The 19,610-nt window shown below is 40.8% G+C and overlaps 1 protein-coding gene and 1 long non-coding RNA gene across 2 annotated transcripts in view; one reads left to right on the top strand and one right to left on the bottom strand.

Moving 5' to 3' along the window:
* LOC144276574 (uncharacterized) overlaps nucleotides 1–19,610 on the bottom strand; it is a 50,568-nt gene that overhangs the window by 28,092 nt on the left and 2,866 nt on the right. The window lies entirely within an intron of this gene.
* Nucleotides 15,240–19,610, top strand: part of CELF2 (CUGBP Elav-like family member 2) — a 689,087-nt gene continuing 684,716 nt past the window's right edge. Inside the window, exon 1 of the mRNA XM_077836746.1 lies at nucleotides 15,240–15,507. The gene's annotated coding sequence lies outside the window, so the exon portion shown is untranslated. The remainder of the gene's footprint in view (nucleotides 15,508–19,610) is intronic.

Raw genomic sequence — 19,610 nt, 5'->3', positions numbered from 1 at the left:
AATGTTGTCTCCTTTATAGCCCTGGTCCAAAGCCCATTGAAGTCAGTAAGAGTCCTGCCATTTGGCTTTGGATTGGGCTATATGGTCTTGACACTGCACCACTGAGGTGGATGTGAGGTTTTTTCCATTGAATCAAATGAGAGTAGGATCAAGCCCTAAATGAATTACCTGATGGTTGCAGAAATGCCAAGTGCTTCCATAGCTGAAATTTTGTAACAGGAAAGTGTAAATAGCTAATAGCTATTAACATATGGAAAGCATGAATTTATCAGATTGCTGTAAAAAAAGCTACATTTAGTAGCTTTATCAATAAATAAGAACTTGACACTTTTGCCAAATGGTGTCTTTAAAGAAAAGGAGTACTTGTGGCACCTTCGAGACCAACCAATTTATTTCAGCATAAGCTTTCATGAGCTACAGCTCACTAAAGCTTATGCTCAAATAAATTGGTTAGTCTCGAAGGTGCCACAAGTACTCCTTTTCTTTTTGCAAATACAGACTAACACGGCTGTTACTCTGAAAGGTTTCTTTAAAGGAGATTGTTTTCAGAATTTGATCAGAAGTTGGGTTGTATTGATTTTCCAATTAGAAAATTGGAGCTGATCCATTAGGTTTGATAATGTGGCATGCTAAAAAAAACTGTCATTGACTTTTTTTTTTAAAATAGGCTTGTGGGATTCTACTCTCTATTGTTTGTAACACCTACATTAGAGATTAGAAATAAATCTTTCCATTGTCACCTACTTTGAAAACTTTCTCTAAAGGACCCTAAACAAAGGGTAATATAAACATCAAAGTAGAGAGTTACTGGGAGGTGTCTAGCAAGCATCACAGGGATGTGTGTCAGGTCAGGTCTTGTTTAATATCTTCATTTTGGCCTAGAGGAAAGGAGTAAATAGGACACTAATGACATTCACAGATGGTACTAAATTGGAAAAGGTTATGAACACCAATGAAATAATGCAAGAAGACTTGGGCAGAAAAGGATCATGAACGTAAAACAATTATATTCAACTTGGAAAATTGCAAGCTAATCCAGCTAGAGAAAAATAATTAGTACTCAGTAGGAGGGGGAAATTTGAAACGCAGTTATACTGGGGTGAAAGTAAACAGCAAATTAGACATGAGTGTACAGTGTGAAATATCAGCAGAAAAGGTTGTCAGTTTGGGGATGCTCACAAAATGCAGATGCATCAGGACACAGGACAAGAGAGGTAGCAACTTCTCCCTGTGTAACCACACCTGGCATATTGTGTCTAAATCTAGACATCTCATTACCAGAAAGATATTGACAAGCTACCAGGAATGAAGAGAAGAGTAACACATTGGTCCTGGAGAGTTTGACTTATGAGGACAAAGTTAAAAAGCTACATTTGTTCTGTGGGTGGGAGGTGAGTGTGGATATATCGATCTATACGTATTTGCAGTATGCTGCCAAGACAGGAATTGTTTGGGGGTGGTATAAGAAGTGAGGAGTGAAATTAAAAGGAGCAAAATTAAGATCTAATAGTCTATAAAATAGTTACCCAAGATGGGGGTAGGAAGCCTCATTCCTTCAGATATTTAAAAATAGACTGGACAAAACTTTAGAAAGTTTACAATAATGAACTTTAGGAACAGACTAGGTGACCTAATAGGTCTTTCCTGTTTGTATTTTCTGCAATTCCATACTGACTTTATCCTTTTGGTTTGGTAAAATATTTGCAGGATTGAGTGTTTCAAACTGGGTCACGGGCACTTGAAGAGGTTGAATTTTCATTGCTTGTGCAACAGCCTTATTAAGATTCATAGATTTTAAGGTCAGAAAGGACCGTTACAATCATAGAGTCTGACCTGGGGCATTAGCTTTTACCACTATAGCTAAAAAGTAATTCCAAAGCTCTAGTAAGCATGTTTATATTGTGCATTTCTTCCTCAGGTCAACCCCCCACTAGCATCAGTCTAGTCCAATAAATAGGGGATTGACTAAGTATGAGCTGGAGTTTGGGCTTGATGTTTTTTAGTTAACTGCTACTGCATTGAGAGCTATAGGATTATGTTGGTACCAGTTTGATCCAATACCAGTCAGGTGATCTAGGTTCTATTCCTGGCCTAACCACTGACCTGCTGTGTGATCCTGGGCAAGTTATGTAATATCTTCTGTACCTTGCTTTCATATTAATAAAATGGAAATAACAATGCACTCTTTCCTAAAGCTCCATCTATACATACTTTGTAGTATCAGGGGTATTTACTACGTTATTTTCTGGCAGTCCCACTAACCTACTACTTTCCGTTTTCCCCAGCTAGCTGAGGTCTTTTCCAGGCTTGTTGGTCCAAAGTTTGCATCATAAACACTCCATCCTCCCATACATAGTCTGTCACCTGTTTTCTTGGTCATCCTTTTGTTATCTGCCCATTAACTCTAATCTCAAACGCCTTCCTAACAGGATCTCCTTCATATATGCCCATACCACCTCAGCCTCCTCTCTTGCAACTTCTCTCTGATAGCCCAGATCTTGGTGTCACTCCTGATGACATCATTCCATACATAGTCCAGCAATGTCATCCCCTTGCTTCCTTCAAACACTTTCATTTCAATGGTTTCAAGTCTTCTCAGGTGGCATTAGTGCAATATCGTTTGCACAGATCAGGATTGTACCACCTTTGATTTGGATTTGCTTACTTATGAAGACCACCACAATTACGAATAGTAAGGGACTAAGTGCTGATCTCCGTCACACCATCCACACCTTTGTCATGGAACCATCGTGCACCATCCTCTGGACAAGTCCTCTGGTACCCCAAAGAATTGTAACACAGGCACCAGCAGTCAGAGAGGTCCTCTGCTGAATGCTTTTTCCAAATCGAGGAAAGCATCTGCGCTCCAGCTTCCTTTCCACTAACTCTAATGAACATGCTATCCATCGTTCCTTTTCTAAAACCAAACCACTCCTTTCCTAAAATGGGCTCCACTATTCGACAAATGTGACTTTGATTCTAACAGTTTTATGCAGTGGGACAGTTCCTCAGGAACTTTGAACAGTCGTGTATGTTGACTTTGTGCATGTATATCAGTACCAGTATGGCCTTTCTCCAGTCTCTTGGGATAGTCTTCTCTTTTTGAATTGTGTGCAGGACTTCCATGAGACAGCATACACTAACTTCTCTCAAGGCTTTCGTCATTTCCACCATGACTTCATCTGAATCTGCTGCTTTTCCAGGGGTCATCTTCAGCTGTGCAGCCTTAATGTCTGCCTCTGACAGGTCATCTTCATCCATGATTACCAGTTCACATGAGGGTAGTGTGGGATACAAAGGGTTCTCCTCACTAAGTAGCCCCTCATAGTATTCTCACCATTGGTTATGTACAGTGTGTCCTGTTAAAAGCAGTCTGTCCCCTGCTTCCTTTATGAATGTCATGTTCACTCTATCTTCCCTCCTTTTTGCCTCTTGTTGACATAATTCCATATTTTTGGGGGGGCAAGTTGAGAGCAATTGTTCAACTCATTATACAGCTCATCTACAGTTAGGTTTCTTACCTTTCTGACTGCTGGCTTTGGCTGCTCACTTGGAGGGTAGGCCACAACCATTTCTTCCAGAGAGTTTTTTTCCATCACCTTTCTGGCTTTTGTCTTATTTCTTACTGCTTTCTGCACCTCCTTGTTCCACTACCATTCTTCATGAGAGTGTAGTCTACCCAGCTTAGTGCATCCACAGTGTCTCAGCTTCTTGGATCACTATGTTCCTGAAGATACACAAGTTGGAACAGCAGAAGAAAGTGTGCTATATTTCTTGGTTCAAACTTTGCATCTGGCTCCGTGCATGCTATGCAGCCTCCATCTTCTGATGCATTTTTCATTGCAGCAAAGTGGTCCCAACTGTTGCCAGTCCCATTAAATTATTGATTCTTTTGTTTCCAAAAGCTCTTAGTCATGGACTGATAGATTTTATCTTTAATTAAATATTTTATAATCCAGAAGATATTCAGTAGATGGATCAAAGTTTAGGCCTAAATTACATGTCTTTTTACAGCTGGCATATTTAGCACCTATCATTTCATGGAGAGTGGTTTTCTTTTTTATGTACAATACTTAACAATGATTAATGACTTCCATTGTTAGGACCAAAACTTTAATTAAATCTACCCTACGTGCTGTAATAACCAATCATTGTCTAAAGTTAATTATCTAAAATCAATTGAATTGAAGGAATATAGTGAAAAAATCACTTCCTAGTTCATTAAATATGATATGAGCAATATACAATATGTAATTAGTTTATACCAAAACTCAAATGAATTACTGTAGATCTACAGTTCCTCTCTAGCTGAGGATGCACGCACTTAAGACTGTTGCTTTTTTTACCTCATGGCAAGTGGTTTTCTAACCTTAATTCAAATCCAGAAGTCTTTTTCTAATAACATAGGAAAGGGTCACTATGGGTGATTTGAAAGTTGCAACAGTAAATATGAGTGTTGACAGCATGCGGTTTGACATACCTTTGTTCAGAATGTCTTGCTGTCTAATAAAGTGGGAATACAATTTTTGTGGGAGTTCAGCTTAAATTTTAGAAGGATCAAGAAAGGCACAGGGAGCTAGATATAGAAGACAGACTCTGTCCCATGTTCTGGCCCCAGTATGTCTAGTAGCATACTGGGACTTTAAAGGCACTGTAAAGGGCTACAGGAGAATTCCCCCAGTGCATGCATAGCATAGCACCTCCATAAGCAGCCGTACAGTGACCCCCTTGCAAGCCCTGGCATAGGGTGTGTGTGCTTGTATTGCATATCAATGTGGGGATTCTGGGCTGCACTGCAAGCCCATAGATAGACCAGGAAGCGCTACCATAATTTAGAGCAGCTGGGAGCTGATCTAATTTATACCAGGGACTGCTATGCCCCTAGTGAATCCTGGTGTATGTCTACACTATATCAGCTACAGTGACAGAAGGGATTTTTTTCCAGTCGATGTAGGTAATCCACTTCTCCGAGAGGCAGTAGCAAAGTCAACAGAAGATTCCCCCCTGACGCCCCATCAGCCTAGCTGTGTCTACCATGGGGCTTAGGACAGCTTAACTCTGTTGCATAGGGCATGCAACTTTTCAAATCCTTGAGCGATGTAGCAAGGTTGACCTAAGCTTTAGGTGTAAAGCAGGCCCCAGAATCTGGAATAACCCACAAGCCCTTAATGTCTGTTCATAAAATCATAGAAGATTAGTGTTGGAAGAGAGCTCAGGAGGTCATCTAGTCCAATCCCCTGCTCAAAGCAGGACCAACCCCAACTAAATCATCCCAGCCATGGCTTTGTCAAGCCGGGCCTTAAAAACCTCTAAGGATGGAGATTCCACCACCGCCCTAGGGAACCCATTCCAGTGCTTCACCACCATCCTAGTGAAATAGTGTTTCCTAATATCCAACCTAGACCTCCCCCACTGCAACTTGAGACCATTGCTTCTCATTCTGTCATCTGCCACTACTGAGAACAGCCGAGCTCCATCCTCTTTGGAACCCCCTTCAGGTAGTTAAAGGCTGCTATCAAATCCTCCCCTCACTCTTCTCTTCTGCAGACTAAATAACCCCAGTTCAGTAGTACTGGAGTTGATGGCCTCTGTAGGCTAGAGCAACATGGCAGCACATGCTTCAGTCAGTACTGGAGCTTGTGTGAAAAATGGCATGATCATACACAGTTCAGCAGATTGGATGTTCTAACCACTTGAGGGTATTCCGCACTCTGGAAGGGGAGCACACAGAGACCATATTATCTACATGAGTTATTGATGGGAATAGTGGCTAATTCTACAGCTGAACTGGACTCACCCAGTTACTTTGATTCCTTTCATTTATGGATTTGTATTACAATAGCAGCCCAGGAGCCCTAATCATAGACCGGGACCCCCATTGTGCTAGGTGCTGGACAATCACATAATAAAAAGACAGTCCCTATTCCAGAGACCTTACAATGCTTTCTGTTTTTATATAAGCATTTCTATTGGTTTGATATTATTCTTTGATCCTCCAATAAAGATTCCAAAAGAAAATGCAGGCATGTAGGAAGGCTCATTAAATACTGAATCATCAACTTCTGTCTACACCCAGCTATTCCTTCTCTGCTATGTTTAAAGTTTGAGGGCAACATTTATTTTTGTTCAGGTCCTGTCTACAATCTGTGCTTTTTGGATTCCTGTTTTTTCCCCTCCGGGATGTGTCACAATAAGGAGCTTGCGGCAAAATGTCTTGTTCGCCTCAGTCCTCTTTAGCCTTGGAGACTCAGGTTTGGGGCAAGGTGAATCCTTATAGGTGGCACAGGGTCCTGCTACTCCTCTCCTCAATCAGTCCCTTGTGCTTGTTTTCCTTCCCTTCTGGGGAGCAAGTGCAGTCTCCCTACTGGGAAGGTCTGGTGTCTTGCTGCAAACAGCCTGCTGGCAGCTTCCCTGCTCCCCTCACTCTCACCCTCCTACCACTCAGGGGAGGGTTTAAAAAAGTCCCAGGTAGTTGGAGTCAACCTAACTTAATTGGTTCCCTAGCAACTCTTTTTTTCAGCTGTACCTTATTGCCCCGTGGTTCTCGCTCCTCAGTGGATAGGGAGGGGCCTTTTAATCCCATGGGACTAATTACTACCCGCCTTTTGTAGCTGTTTGTCCTGGGTATATCACAAGCTATTGCGAAAATCAAGTTTCAGGATCAGTGCTGTGTTGCCAGGAGGCCATTTTGTCTGTGGGTCCTGTCATATGTGTCAGGATGTATCGGGCACATTCAGGGAGGCTGCCAAAGAGTTTGGAGTGCAGTTGGCAGAAGAAGAAACAGCTGGTCCCATCAAAGTGATCACATTCTTGGGCATTAAATTAGATTGAGAGAATGAAGTGATGCCTGCCTGGGGATAAGCTTCATAATCCTAAAGGGTTCGTGGCTCAGATATTGCTGGCTAGGAAGGTGTGTTAAAGCAGTTGCTTCACTAACTAGGCACTTGAACTTCATGAGTACAGTCAAGTCATTTAGGCAACGTGTGCTTTGGCAAACTGACTGGCTTTCTGCCTGTCAGAAGTTACAGAGGCATCATTATTGTAACACAAGGTAATTAGCCACTTAACTTTTGCCACTAGGTACCATTTTAGGGATTCTCGGTCCATCAGTTAGATAGCAGATGAAGTCAGTGCTAATGCAAGGATGAATTATTTATGAAGAACATATATTTGAATGCATTTGTAAGCTATGCAGTGAACTGATGGTTGGCTGGATGTACTGGGGAGGAGCTATATCACAGAAAATAGAGCACACATACAGTGGTTACCATTGAAATATATAGTTAACAGGTGCTCAATTTACCATCGTATTTACTGTGGGTTTTCCTATTTTAAATATAGGAAATATCAACTTGTAAGTGGGGACCACTATTGTTGTTTCTTATTACTGTGGTAATAGCTATCTCGTGATGATCATATTAGAAGTTGTGTTTATTTTCTTTCAATTTAAGGCAATAAATAGCACCTCTGTATTCTGTCCATCACTTCATCCAAGCACTTTAGAAGTAATAAAAAAAAGTCAGCCTCAAAACATCCATGTGAGTTAGAGAAATAATGTCTCCATGTAACACATGGGGAAACTGAGGCTCAAGATAGTGCAGTGAGACTGCAGCAGAGATAGCAATAGCATGCCACACTCTTGAGTGCTAGTCCTGTGCTCTGACCATTAGGTGAGAGGTTCTCACTTGTGTCATAGAGTGGACCACACCTTAATAGAGAGATTCCTGTGGCACCATGTCCCCCTCCCATTCGCGATGCATGGACAACCTACCCTTTCATCGGTGAGCACACACTATTGCTGCCAAATTAGGGAATTGCTGAGTGCATTTTTAAGCTGTCTTTGGGTGTGATTTAGCAGCTGGAAGTAAAGAGCCATGACCATGTGATCAGCCAGTTCTCTGCAGACCACCAGCAAGCGTTTCATTGAACATTAGCTGCACTAGCCCAAACCTTGAAAAATATTGTGTGATAAACTGAAGTTGCCTCCTTTTACTTTCACTTTGTTTTCCAACTGCGTAGACAGGGAGCTTGCCAGCATCATGTGCCTTTCTTCTCTTTTATGAGTAGTTTGTGGAGTTCAAGTAAACCTAAAGACGGGAGTATTTGAAAGGCTAATATGCAAAACTGGATTAATTTATCAAAGCACCAAATCCTGTAGAGATCTTTTGTGCCAGATCCTTTTGACTGTAAAAAAGAGCAAGATGTATCTAGGGGACAGTTACATATCTATGAAAAATGAATTCAACCACAGGCAACGGAGAAAGACGAAAATGTGTAACTGTCAGTTATTGAACCGTTCAATCGACAGGGATATTTTCTTCCTCAATAAGAGAGGTAGCTAAGTAAAGCTGTACATTAGAAAAGCATAGGCCTTTAAAAGCAGTTGTAATTAGCTGCTTTTTCTACTGAGAAATAAATGCAGATAGTCATTAAAAATAGAGCTACCATTAGAAATTTACCAGCTTATCTTTCACACCATCAAACCATTTCCATAAGATCTGTGGGTTCTTCCCCCACCCTTCCCACAGAGTGGCTAGAGATATATAGGTTGGCTCTTCAGATGCAGAATTTCTGTGACAATGTAACACTTGTGAAATAATGCACGATTTTTTGCAGCTTTGCAGAGCTGCATAAAAAGTATTCAGTTTACTGCAGGTGCCACACAAAAAGCTTCCCTTAAAAGAGCTTTTAATTATTGTATATCATTGTTTAGAAGCCACCCTCAATTACCTTTACCATGGGAGCTCCAGAGGGAAGCAATTAAATGTATGAAAAAGCCACCCTCAATTTAAAGCTGCAGGAGGAAGCAATTAAGAGTAATAGAATCTGTGGCTTCTAAACAAAGATATACGGTATATGGAGTTTCTGGAGACTGTATACTACTCACACCTAGTTAAAGTTAAATCTCAAAATATGTGGCTGCTGAAAGTTGAAAGTCATAACAAGTTGTATAGCCTGTATTTATTCCTGAGTGCCTTAACAGCAAAGAGGCTGATCGTAATTTCTACTAAGGCCCCTTACCCTTCTTTGGCTGAGCAGAGAATTAGAGTCGGTTTAAATTACATGCAAGAGTAGTATAAAGTGGCCTTTGTGGAAATGAAAAGCAGGTACAGATTTTTGGTGGTGTTGCAGTATATGCTAAATTTACAAACATTGAGTCAATATTAAAAGGGACCCCATTCTTCCCCCCCGACCCCCAAACAGTACAAGAGTTGCCTTAGATGTGGCACAGAAATAGATTTTGACATGAAATAGATTTTTAGCTGTTTCAGAAATGCCTTGACTTCTCCTCCCAGTAGCATGTACATGTTAGGAGTGGGGCATGTGCATCAGCAGAAAACAGATAAAGTGAAATCCTCTTTTGTTCCAATCAGGGCCAGATGCTAGAAGATGCTTATTCCTCACAGCAAAACTCCCATTGACTTCAATGGGGCCAGCACATGCTAGTTTCAACCAAGGATAATTAATTAACCTGTGTGCATCTTTTTCTGAGACACTTTCTGTTGTATTTTGTGATGGAGCAACCTCCACTAATTAATGCCACCATAATTTATCACTGTTTCATTAAAGCTGATGGTATAACTACAAAGAAGGTAATGCCTTTTCTTTAAAAAGAAAAGAAGTACTTGTGGCACCTTAGAGACTAACAAATTTATGTGAGCATAAGCTTTCGTGAGCTATAGCTCACTTCATCGGATGCATGCAGTGGAAAATACAGTGGAGAGATATACACAGAGAACATGAAACAATGGGTGTTACCATACACACTGTAACAAAAGTGATCAGGTAAGGTGAGCTATTACCAGCAGGAGAGGGGAAAAAAAACAAAAACCAAACCCCTTTTTGTAGTGATAATCAAGGTGGGCCATTTCCAGCAGTTGACAAGAACGTGTGAGGAACAGTGTGTGTGGGGGGGAATAAACATGGGGAAATAGTTTTACTTTATGTAATGACCCATCCACTCCCAGTCTTTATTCAAGCCTAAGTTAATGATGTCCAGTTTTGCAAATTAATTCCAATTCAGCAGTCTCTCGTTGGAGTCTGTTTTTGAAGTTTTTTTGTTGAAGAATTGCCACTTTTAGGTCTGTAATCGAGTGACCAGAGAGATTGAAGTGTTCTCCGACTGTTTTTTGAATGTTATAATTCTTGACATCTGATTTGTGTCCATTTATTCTTTTATGTAGAGACTGTCCAGTTTGGCCAATACATTTTTTCCCCTCTCCTGCTGGTAATAGCTCACCTTACCTGATCACTCTCGTTACAGTGTGTACGCAATTTTTATGTAGAAGCCCTCTACACCAACATTCCACACAAGGATGGACTACAAGCCATCAGGAACAGTATCCCCGATAATGTCACGGCAAACCTGGTGGCTGAACTTTGTGACTTTGTCCTCACCCATAACTGTTTCACATTTGGGGACAATGTATACCTTCCAATCAGCAGCACTTCTATGGGTACCCGCATGGCCCCACAGTATGCCAACATTTTTATGGCTGACTTAGAACAACCCTTCCTCAGCTCTCGCCCCCTAATGCCCCTACTCTACTTGCGCTACATTGATGACATCTTCATCATCTGGACCCATGGAAAAGAAGCCCTTGAGGAATTCCACCATGATTTCAACAATTTCCATCCCACCATCAACCTCAGCCTGGACCAGTCCACACAAGAGATCCACTTCCTGGACACTATGGTGCTAATAAGCGATGGTCACATAAACACTATCCTTCACCGGAAACCTACTGACTGCTATGGTTACCTACATGCCTCCAGATTTCATCCAGACCACACCACACGATCCATTGTCTACCACCAAGCTTTACAATACAACCGCATTTGCTCCAACCCTTCAGACAGAGACAAACACCTACAAGATCTCTATCAAGCATTCTTACAACTACACCTGGTGAAGTGAAGAACCAGATTGACAGAGCCAGAAGAGTAACCAGAAGTTACCTACTACAGGACAGGCCCAACAAAGAAAATAACAGAACGCCACTAGCCATCACCTTCAGCCCCCAACTAAAACCCCTCCAACGCATCATCAAGGATCTACAATCTATCCTGAAGGACGCCCCATCACTCTCACAGATCTTGGGGGACAGGCCAGTCCTTGCTTACAGACAGCCCTCCAACGTGAAGCAAATACTCACCAGCAACCCCACACCACACAACAAAACCACTAACCCAGGAACCTATCCTTGCAACAAAACCCGTTGCCAACTGTGTCCACATATCTATTCAGGGGACACCATCATAGGGCCTAATCACATCAGCTACACTGTCAGAGGCTCGTTCACCTGCACATCTACCAATGTGATATATACCATCAAATGCCAGAAATGCCTCTCTGCCATGTACATTGGCCAGACTGGACAGTTTCTATGTAAAAGAATAAATGGACACAAATCAGACGTCGAGAATTATAATATTCATAAACCAGTCGGAGAACACTTCAATCTCTCTGGTCACTCAATTACAGACCTAAAAGTGAAGGAGTACTTGTGGCACCTTAGAGACTAACCAATTTATCTGAGCATAAGCTTTCGTGAGCTACAACTCACTTTAGTCTCTAAGGTGCCACAAGTACTCCTTTTCTTTTTGCGAATACAGACTAACACGGCTGTTACTCTGAGACCTAAAAGTGGCAATTCTTCAACAAAAAAACTTCAAAAACAGACTCCAACGAGAGACTGCTGAATTGGAATTAATTTGCAAACTGGACACCATTAAATTAGGCTTGAATAAAAACTGGGAGTGGATGGGTCATTACACAAAGTAAAACTATTTCCCCATGTTTATTCCCCCCTCCCCCCCATTCCTCACATATTCTTGTCAACTGCTGGAAATGGCCCACCTTGATTATCACTACAAAAGGGTTTTGTTTTGTATATAAAATCTCCCCACTGTATTTTCCACTACATGCGTCCAATGAAATGAGCTGTAGCTCACGAAAGCTTATGCTGAAATAAATTTGTTAGTCTCTAAGGTGTCACAAGTACTCCTTTTCTTTTTGCGGACACAGACTAACACGGCTGAAACCTGCCTTTTCTTTAGTACCTGACTTATCTAATACCTATAGGCCAAATTCTATGACCCTTAATCAAGCTTAGATACCACAGAGACTCTGAGATACTAATAATGATGTGCATCAATATAAGAACAGCATTCAGCCTTACATTCTGATATTTTACAGTATTGGATAATGTAGAGAAATAATTGATATAGCCTCTCTTAACACTAGAACTTTAGTAGCCTTTTTGTATTTACATTTAAGACTTTACCTGTATTGAATACCATGAGTAAAATGTTTTCTCTGGTGTTTGATTTTCCTAGGGCTTGTCCATTTTAGTCAAATAATTGTGGATCTAATAGCTCTTCTTGACTATATCTGCTTGCTAAGTCAGGTTTCTTTAAGTGTTTGCTATTTCATGTGCTATGTTTTTATTTTCAGAGAGGACATCATTCAATTATTTCTCTTTAGAAAGTCTGAGTGCCTTGTCAAGGGTGACCTGTTTTTAATAAACTTAAAATTTTAAATGTTTTCAAGGATCATATAGAGAAATATGATTTTATTATATATATAATATATATAATTTTAAAACTCCTTTAAATTCAACTAATTATTTCGCTATATGATCCTTGAAATATGTATATTTCATCTGTGTGTGTGTGTGTGTATAATACAGGTATCAAGCAACATGTATCAAATGCTGTCAAGTCATCAAGAATAACAGTTTTTACATTTTACATGCCTCACCTAAACGATGAGCAGTGAGAAAGCAAGGTCTTGTGGATAAGAGAGAGGACTGGAAGTCAGGTGATGTAAAGTTAGAGAACAATGTTGTGACGTTATTGACGTAATCTGGGACCGTATAGATCATTGTTGCAACCAAAGTCCTTTAGTGGCACCAAATCTTATATAAAAGAGGTCAAATGAGGTGTCTAAGACAAGGTTACGGTTTGCTGATTATGATTATGCTGTGTATATGTGTGTATCATTTTTGTAGTTGAAGTTATGAATATTGGCTCTATACTGTCTGTAGTTCAAACTTGTGCTATGCTTCTGGGTGACACCCCAGATAAGTTGGTGTCAGCTCTGCCTAGCCTGCTTGATGGCCCATTAAGGGCCATTGGCTATACAATTAACCCATTGAGAGAAGGCAGACACGCCTTGAGACTCAGCAAGATATGCAGGGACATGCCTATGGACAGAACTCTGAGGTGATTCCATGCCATGTGATGGACAGCTTGTCTTTGGAACAAAGAAAGAAAGACCACATGGCAAGAGAATATAAAAAGCTGCTGCAGCTCTTCCATCTTGTCTTCAATCCTGCTTCTTACCTCTGGAGGACTGAAAGACCCATCCCAGCTGTGGATGTTTTCCAGAGACTTGATTTGAACCTGCAGTTTATTCTATCACTGCTGCAAGCCTGAACCAAGAACTTTGCCATTTCTGTATGTAATTGATTCCATTTCACCAATTCTAGCTCTCATCTATATCTTTTTCCCTTCATGAATAAACCTTAGATTTTAGATTCTAAAGGATTGGCAACAGCGTGATTTGTGGGTAAGATCTGATTTGTATACTGACCAGGGTCTAGGGCTTGGTCCTTTGGGATCAAGAGAACCTTTTTTCTTTTACTGGGGTATTAGTTTTCATAACCATTTGTCCCCATAACGAGTGGCACTGGTGGTGATATTGGGAAACTGGAGCGTCTAAGGGAATTGTTTGTGTGACTTGTGGTTAGCCAGTGGGGTAAAACCAAAGTCTTCTCTGTTTGGCTGGTTTGGTTTGCCTTGGTGTGCATAGAAACCCCAGCCTTGGGCTGTAACTTCCCTGCTTTAAGCAATTTGTCCTGAATTGGCAGTCTCAGTTGGGTCCCGCCAGTACCAGATCGTTACAAAGGTATACTGCATTATTTTAGTATCCTCCAAAATGTGGCTACAAAGCAAAGCAAACGTAAATCTACAGGCTATTCTAATGCAAAAAGTCAATAATCCACACAAAATATTGGACCCAACCCTGCAACCTTTACTCATGTGAGTAGTCCCATTGAAACCAGTTGAACTACTCAGATGCGTAAGGGCTGCACGCTGCAGCATTGGGTCCGCAGACAGTACAAAGAAATGATATAATCCATATTGTTACTGCAGTGCTTCTGAAAAATCTATTTAGAACCAAATTGCTTATGTTCCATTCAGTATGTCTGTGTCCGTTCTTGTCTAAATAGCAAACTTGGAATGTAAGTGGAGATTACTTTAATTAAGTTACATTTTAGCTTTTTATTATATGGTTACATACATAAGTAGGGTAATCACTGAATACAAATTTGACATATTTACTGTAGCATGATCCAAGGAATTAGTATTAAAGTATTAAGGAAAAGCATCATTTCACTCTTTTAATTTTACTTTATAATTAGGTAGGAACCAGATTTCAGTGATATACACTTTGTGCGGGGTGGGCGGGTGTGTGTTCTGGTAGTATGATTTTGTGCGTGTTTTCTAATACTTACTAACATAGAGACCTTGATAAGTGGATTTTATACAGCCAGTTAAATAAATATTAGCTTTTTATCCACATACATTGTTACATTTGTCCATTGTACATAGGCATTGTGCCATTTTCTTGTTATGCTTCCAATTTCTGTTATTTTTCATTGTCACACATGAGGATTTTAAAAACATTTAAAATGATTAGAAAACAGACAACAAACAAAATAGGGAACATTTCTTTGTGCCAAAGAGGAGTTCTCACTGTTATGTTGAAAGTTTTATACACATTAATTATTCTTGTCTACTTTGCATCCAAACGACTGTCTGTGAAAGACAGAAAGATAGAAAATACATACACACGTGTGTGTGTGTATACACACCCACACTCTTATACTATGTGTATGCATTTGTGTTTCTTCACAGAATATGCTATTAAAATCAATCAGGTCTGATACATGTTTAAATTGATGGGGAAAAATCAACTGATTGAACAGCAGTTTCTGTAGTGTGCTGTGTTGTATCAGTTAAAATGAAAATAAATGTCATGCAAAAAACCATATCCAACCCTCCCTCCACCAGCAAAAAAACAACAACAAACAACCTTTTCAACTCCTGATTTTTAGCCATCAGGAGTGGAGAGAGACGCAGACAGCATGGTCCCAGCATGCTTTTTGCCGTTTTTTTTTGTTTGCACATTAGCTGTCAGTTGCAGCCCTGCAGGTAGTAGAACCCAGTGGGAAGAGGGGCGGGACAGAATGATGCAGCCTGAACTGACAGCAAATTTAAATCACTGAGCCTTCTTTTTTTTTTTTTCTCTCCTTTGGTTTTTTTTTTTATTATTATTATTTTTTCTACTCTGCGACAAACTGAAAAGATTCTAGCACACGTTAATTTAACAACCCTGCTTCTTCTGTTTTTTTCCCCTCCTTTCTGCTTCCAGGATAATTAAAAGAGAAACCTGTAAAGGCAACATTCCTTCAAGCGAGTTGGTGCTGCAACGTGCTGGTGAGACAAATTTTAATTTTTTTTTCCCCTTTCCCTGTCTTTTCTTTTCCTTTTTCGGAGCTGAAAGCTTTTGTATATCTAATGCAGTCATAAGTGAGGTCCCCCTGCTGTGGGGAGTTAGAATGTAATGAAAAGGTGTAATTGCTTGATATCTGACCTTATCGTATTACTTAAAATGGGTAATAACCGTATTCGTGCCTGTCTTCATGAAGCTTTCTCTCTGCTGGGCAAATAGTCAATTCACAGAAGCAGTGCTGTGACTGTTGCACTATGATAATGGGGACTAGGTTGTTTTTTGGTCACCATTCCACACTCCTGTCAGAAAGAATACTTGAGTTTTTTGGGGTTTTTTAATTGCCTGAAGCACTGATATTAAGGGGGATTCTTATAAGGCTTGGGTATCAGTCTGGCTGTTCAGCTGTTTACTAGGCAGACAGGAAGTGCCACAGTGAAACTTTCTGAATATATATATATATATATTCTTCAGCTTGGTTTTACTGGGGTCAGAATATATGGGATAGGTTGTTAAGTGCTATGGAAAGTTCTTTCTAGGCATTAGGTTGGTCATCTGTTACGTGAGGGGAGGGGGAAAGTTCAGCTGTCATTTCTTAGCAGTAGATGCTATTAGTGAAGCTAAAAACTTTTACACAGAATGCCTATGTTGCCTTTGTTAAAGAATGAGTTTGATTCTGTCGAGAGTTGCAGAATGTGTCAATGACAATTATTAGATTTGTGTTGTGCACCTTCAAATACTCCTACTTTCTAATGTCTTTCTGACCTTATCGAGCAGTGAACATAAGAAGCATTAAAAAAAAAGTCAGATCACTCGCTTGTCATATCACATTTTTGTATGACTTTCAGAGCCTGATCCTGCCAAGTTCTGAGTACCTGCAACCCCTACTAAAGTCAATAAGGAAGCTGAGCTTGTGGACTGTCTTACAGAAGGCTGTTTAACACTGCCTCACAGAGGTTTTTTTGGTGGGGGCGGGGGAGGCAGTACAAAATCTGAAACTGAGGCCCCCTTCCAAAAAAAACTACCAGGAGGAGAGGCCCAGGGTGGGATTGGAGAATGAGCCCACAGCACTTGCCCCACAGGGACAACTCTTGTCCCCTGGGGCTGGGCCTGGGCCCAGGTCCCCGCTCCAGGCATTGTGACCTGGTGCATGGGGTCACGGCAACACTCAGGTTTATGGTCGCAATGCCACTCACTCAAATTTTGTCATGACTGAGGGGCGGGTGGGCCAAATCTGAGCGGCGCTGCACACCAGTGCACCCAGTTGCATCGCCACTTGGTTTCGGTACCGTCTCGAACAGGGGATGATGAGCAAACTGCCCCTCCCCCACAAAGTGGCCTACACCCACCTAAACTTGATCAAGTGGTTGTTTCATTTTCAAATTAATATTATTAATAATGATATATATTAGCTGTGTATGCCCTTAGGGCCTGACTCTGCCAACTCTTATTCACATGAGTAACCCCACTGAAGTCAATGGGGCTAACTGAATGAGTCAGAATTACTCACATGACTAAATATTTACAGAATTGAGCTTGGCAACCTGGAAGAATACTTTCTTATGTTTACATAGGCTGAGGATTTCAGAGGAGTAAAAGGGAGTTAGGCTCCCAAATCCCATTGAACTTCAATGAGATTTAAGCCCCTAACTCTGTTGGGCTCCTTTGAAAACCACAACCTTAATCAATAAAGTACTGGAGCCATCCATTATTTGCTTTGAAATGAATCAGCTCCATAGTGATACATCAGAGCTCCCCAGTTTTTAATCTACTTTGCCAAGTCTGCATTATAACCAAAGAATCTGGAGACCAAGTCAGGCTAAGCAGTGATCAGAGAAGTTAAGCACTAAGTCTCTTTAGAAAACCTGGTTAGAGGAGGAGAAGAGGTGATGGTGGCTGTGCCATATGCTAATTTACATTACTTTGTGGTCTAAGGAATTTTACCTGTGCAGGTGATAGGGTTAAGGTGCATTGGTTGGTGTTCGCAATTCTACCACAGACACTTTGTTACTGTGTGTATTTCAATCACACTTTAAAACTTTCTTCCTTTAGAATATTTTGCTGTAGAAAATTTACACCATGCGTGTGGAGAATTGTGCTATTTTGTATGAAATTAGATCGCTATCGCTCCTGTGTCTTATTTCTGCATCCAATAGCCCTGTCCCCAAAGTGCTAAGGTCCACAAGGGCCCCCAAAAGTCTCCCTTTGTCCCCTGTAATCCTAACTCCCCATCCATTAGAGGAGAAAAGTATTGAATTCAATATTCTTGCTATGAAAATAAATTTGTGTTCACCGAATATAAACTTACAGTTAGAAGCATATCTGAGATAATATGAGTAAATTGTAGTCTGTTGACATTACACTATACAGTTATAGGCCCCGATTCTGTCTGATAAAATAGTTCCTTTACACTGTTCCAGTGGTGTAAAGGCGATTAAACGATCTTCATAACATACCCCTATTATAGATGGATTCTCCAGGTGGCACAGAACCATCAAGGGTCTACACTATCTCCTTCCTTGTCCAACACAGGAACAGAGCACGGCAGAGTTTGGGCCATAATCTCTAAAAATGATCCAGATCACTGTACTTTTTTAAAAAAAGTTCTTGATGAAAACATGAACTTTCTCTTTAAATGTGGTCATCTAAATAAAACAAATTGTATAATGCTGCAAATTATTTTAATACTTCCCTGTACAAACCCATACAGCTTTAGGAAATATCTAGTTGAATTAAAACTGATCTCTATAAAAAAAAAATTTCACAGATTCCTAAGTGTTAAAGGACCTTTGCGATAGTCTAGTTTGACCTCTTGCCTAACATAAGCCATAGTCCTTCCTATCAATAACATCGAAATAAGAAAACACCAGGCTATGAAAAAGCAAATCTGTGAGGCTACAATTGTTAAGACTGTAGAAGAGAAACATTGCTGTTCTATGTGAAGAACTGTTATCATCACTAGAGCTTTAATAAAAATTGTAAAATTGTAAAATTATAGGTTTCACTATAGAGCCTAGTCATCCATACCGGTAATCAGTCCATAATCCTGCTCATTTAGATGCCAGGAAGTATTATACTTTCCCCTCATTAATAAAATATAAAGGACAGCTCACAGTGATGTTATCAAACAGGCTAATTATCAATTAGCTTTCAGGAAAAAACAAGCTTAATCCTGCATTCTTCCCACACCTCCAACTCCCAGTGAAATCAGTGGAAGTTAGAGGTGCTCAAGAAATTTAGAATCAGGCCTACTTTGTAGCCAAATCCCAAATTCACCATGAACTAAATTGATGTAGGATTCTGTCTGGCCAGTTTTGCAGCTCTCTGTATATATGTCCGTGACTTCACTTGGGATCTGATCTGGCAAAGCACTTAAGCCTATGCATGGGCTTAAGTGCTTGCTGGTTTGGAATCATTCCAGTATCTCTAGCATTGATGGCCTGCTGGTAGCAGTGAGTTTTGTTCCATTCTGATGACTTTTTGGGGACCTGGCTCATAATCCTTGTATGCTTTGGCTTGGAAGTATTGAGGACCTGCCCCCAACCTGCTGGATGCCTATGGATTTGTGGGAGTTCAGGGCCTCTATATTGCCTCTGGTCCCATTTTTGCCATGCCTTCTCTTCCCCTGTCCCTAGTGGTAGTGGTCCCCAAAATCTCAAGAGGGGCCTCTAAGGAAGATCCTAGGTCTTCACAGAACTAGAAGGTGGAGAACACAGTGTGTCCTGCCCACACATTCTTCCCCGTGGCCTTCCAAGTCACAATCTCTCCACCTATGCAGACCATGGACGGTGGAGCATTCTTTGGTAGGGGGCAGCAACACAGAGCTCGGTGGGTAACCCACACCCCCTTGGCTCTCAGTCCCTCTCTAGCAGTGGCTGAGCCATATAGAGAGGTTCATGAGCCTCCTACAGCCTTGGCTAATGGAGCTAGGTCTTTTAGCTCAGGCAGTAGAAGCTCATCCAGATGTAATTCCTGCTGCTGACAATTCACTCAGGGGGACAGCATCAGGCCTTGTTCATACTAGGAGAGTTGACCCAGTATAGGCATAGTAGTGTCGCTAAACCAGCAGAAATCTCCTGGTTTAGATGCA

This window comes from Eretmochelys imbricata, chromosome 1, assembly GCF_965152235.1.
Source record: "Eretmochelys imbricata isolate rEreImb1 chromosome 1, rEreImb1.hap1, whole genome shotgun sequence".
In the NCBI taxonomy this organism is placed as follows: domain Eukaryota; kingdom Metazoa; phylum Chordata; order Testudines; family Cheloniidae; genus Eretmochelys; species Eretmochelys imbricata.
Note: the sequence above shows the minus strand (reverse complement) of the source record. Positions and strands in the feature narration are given on the sequence as shown.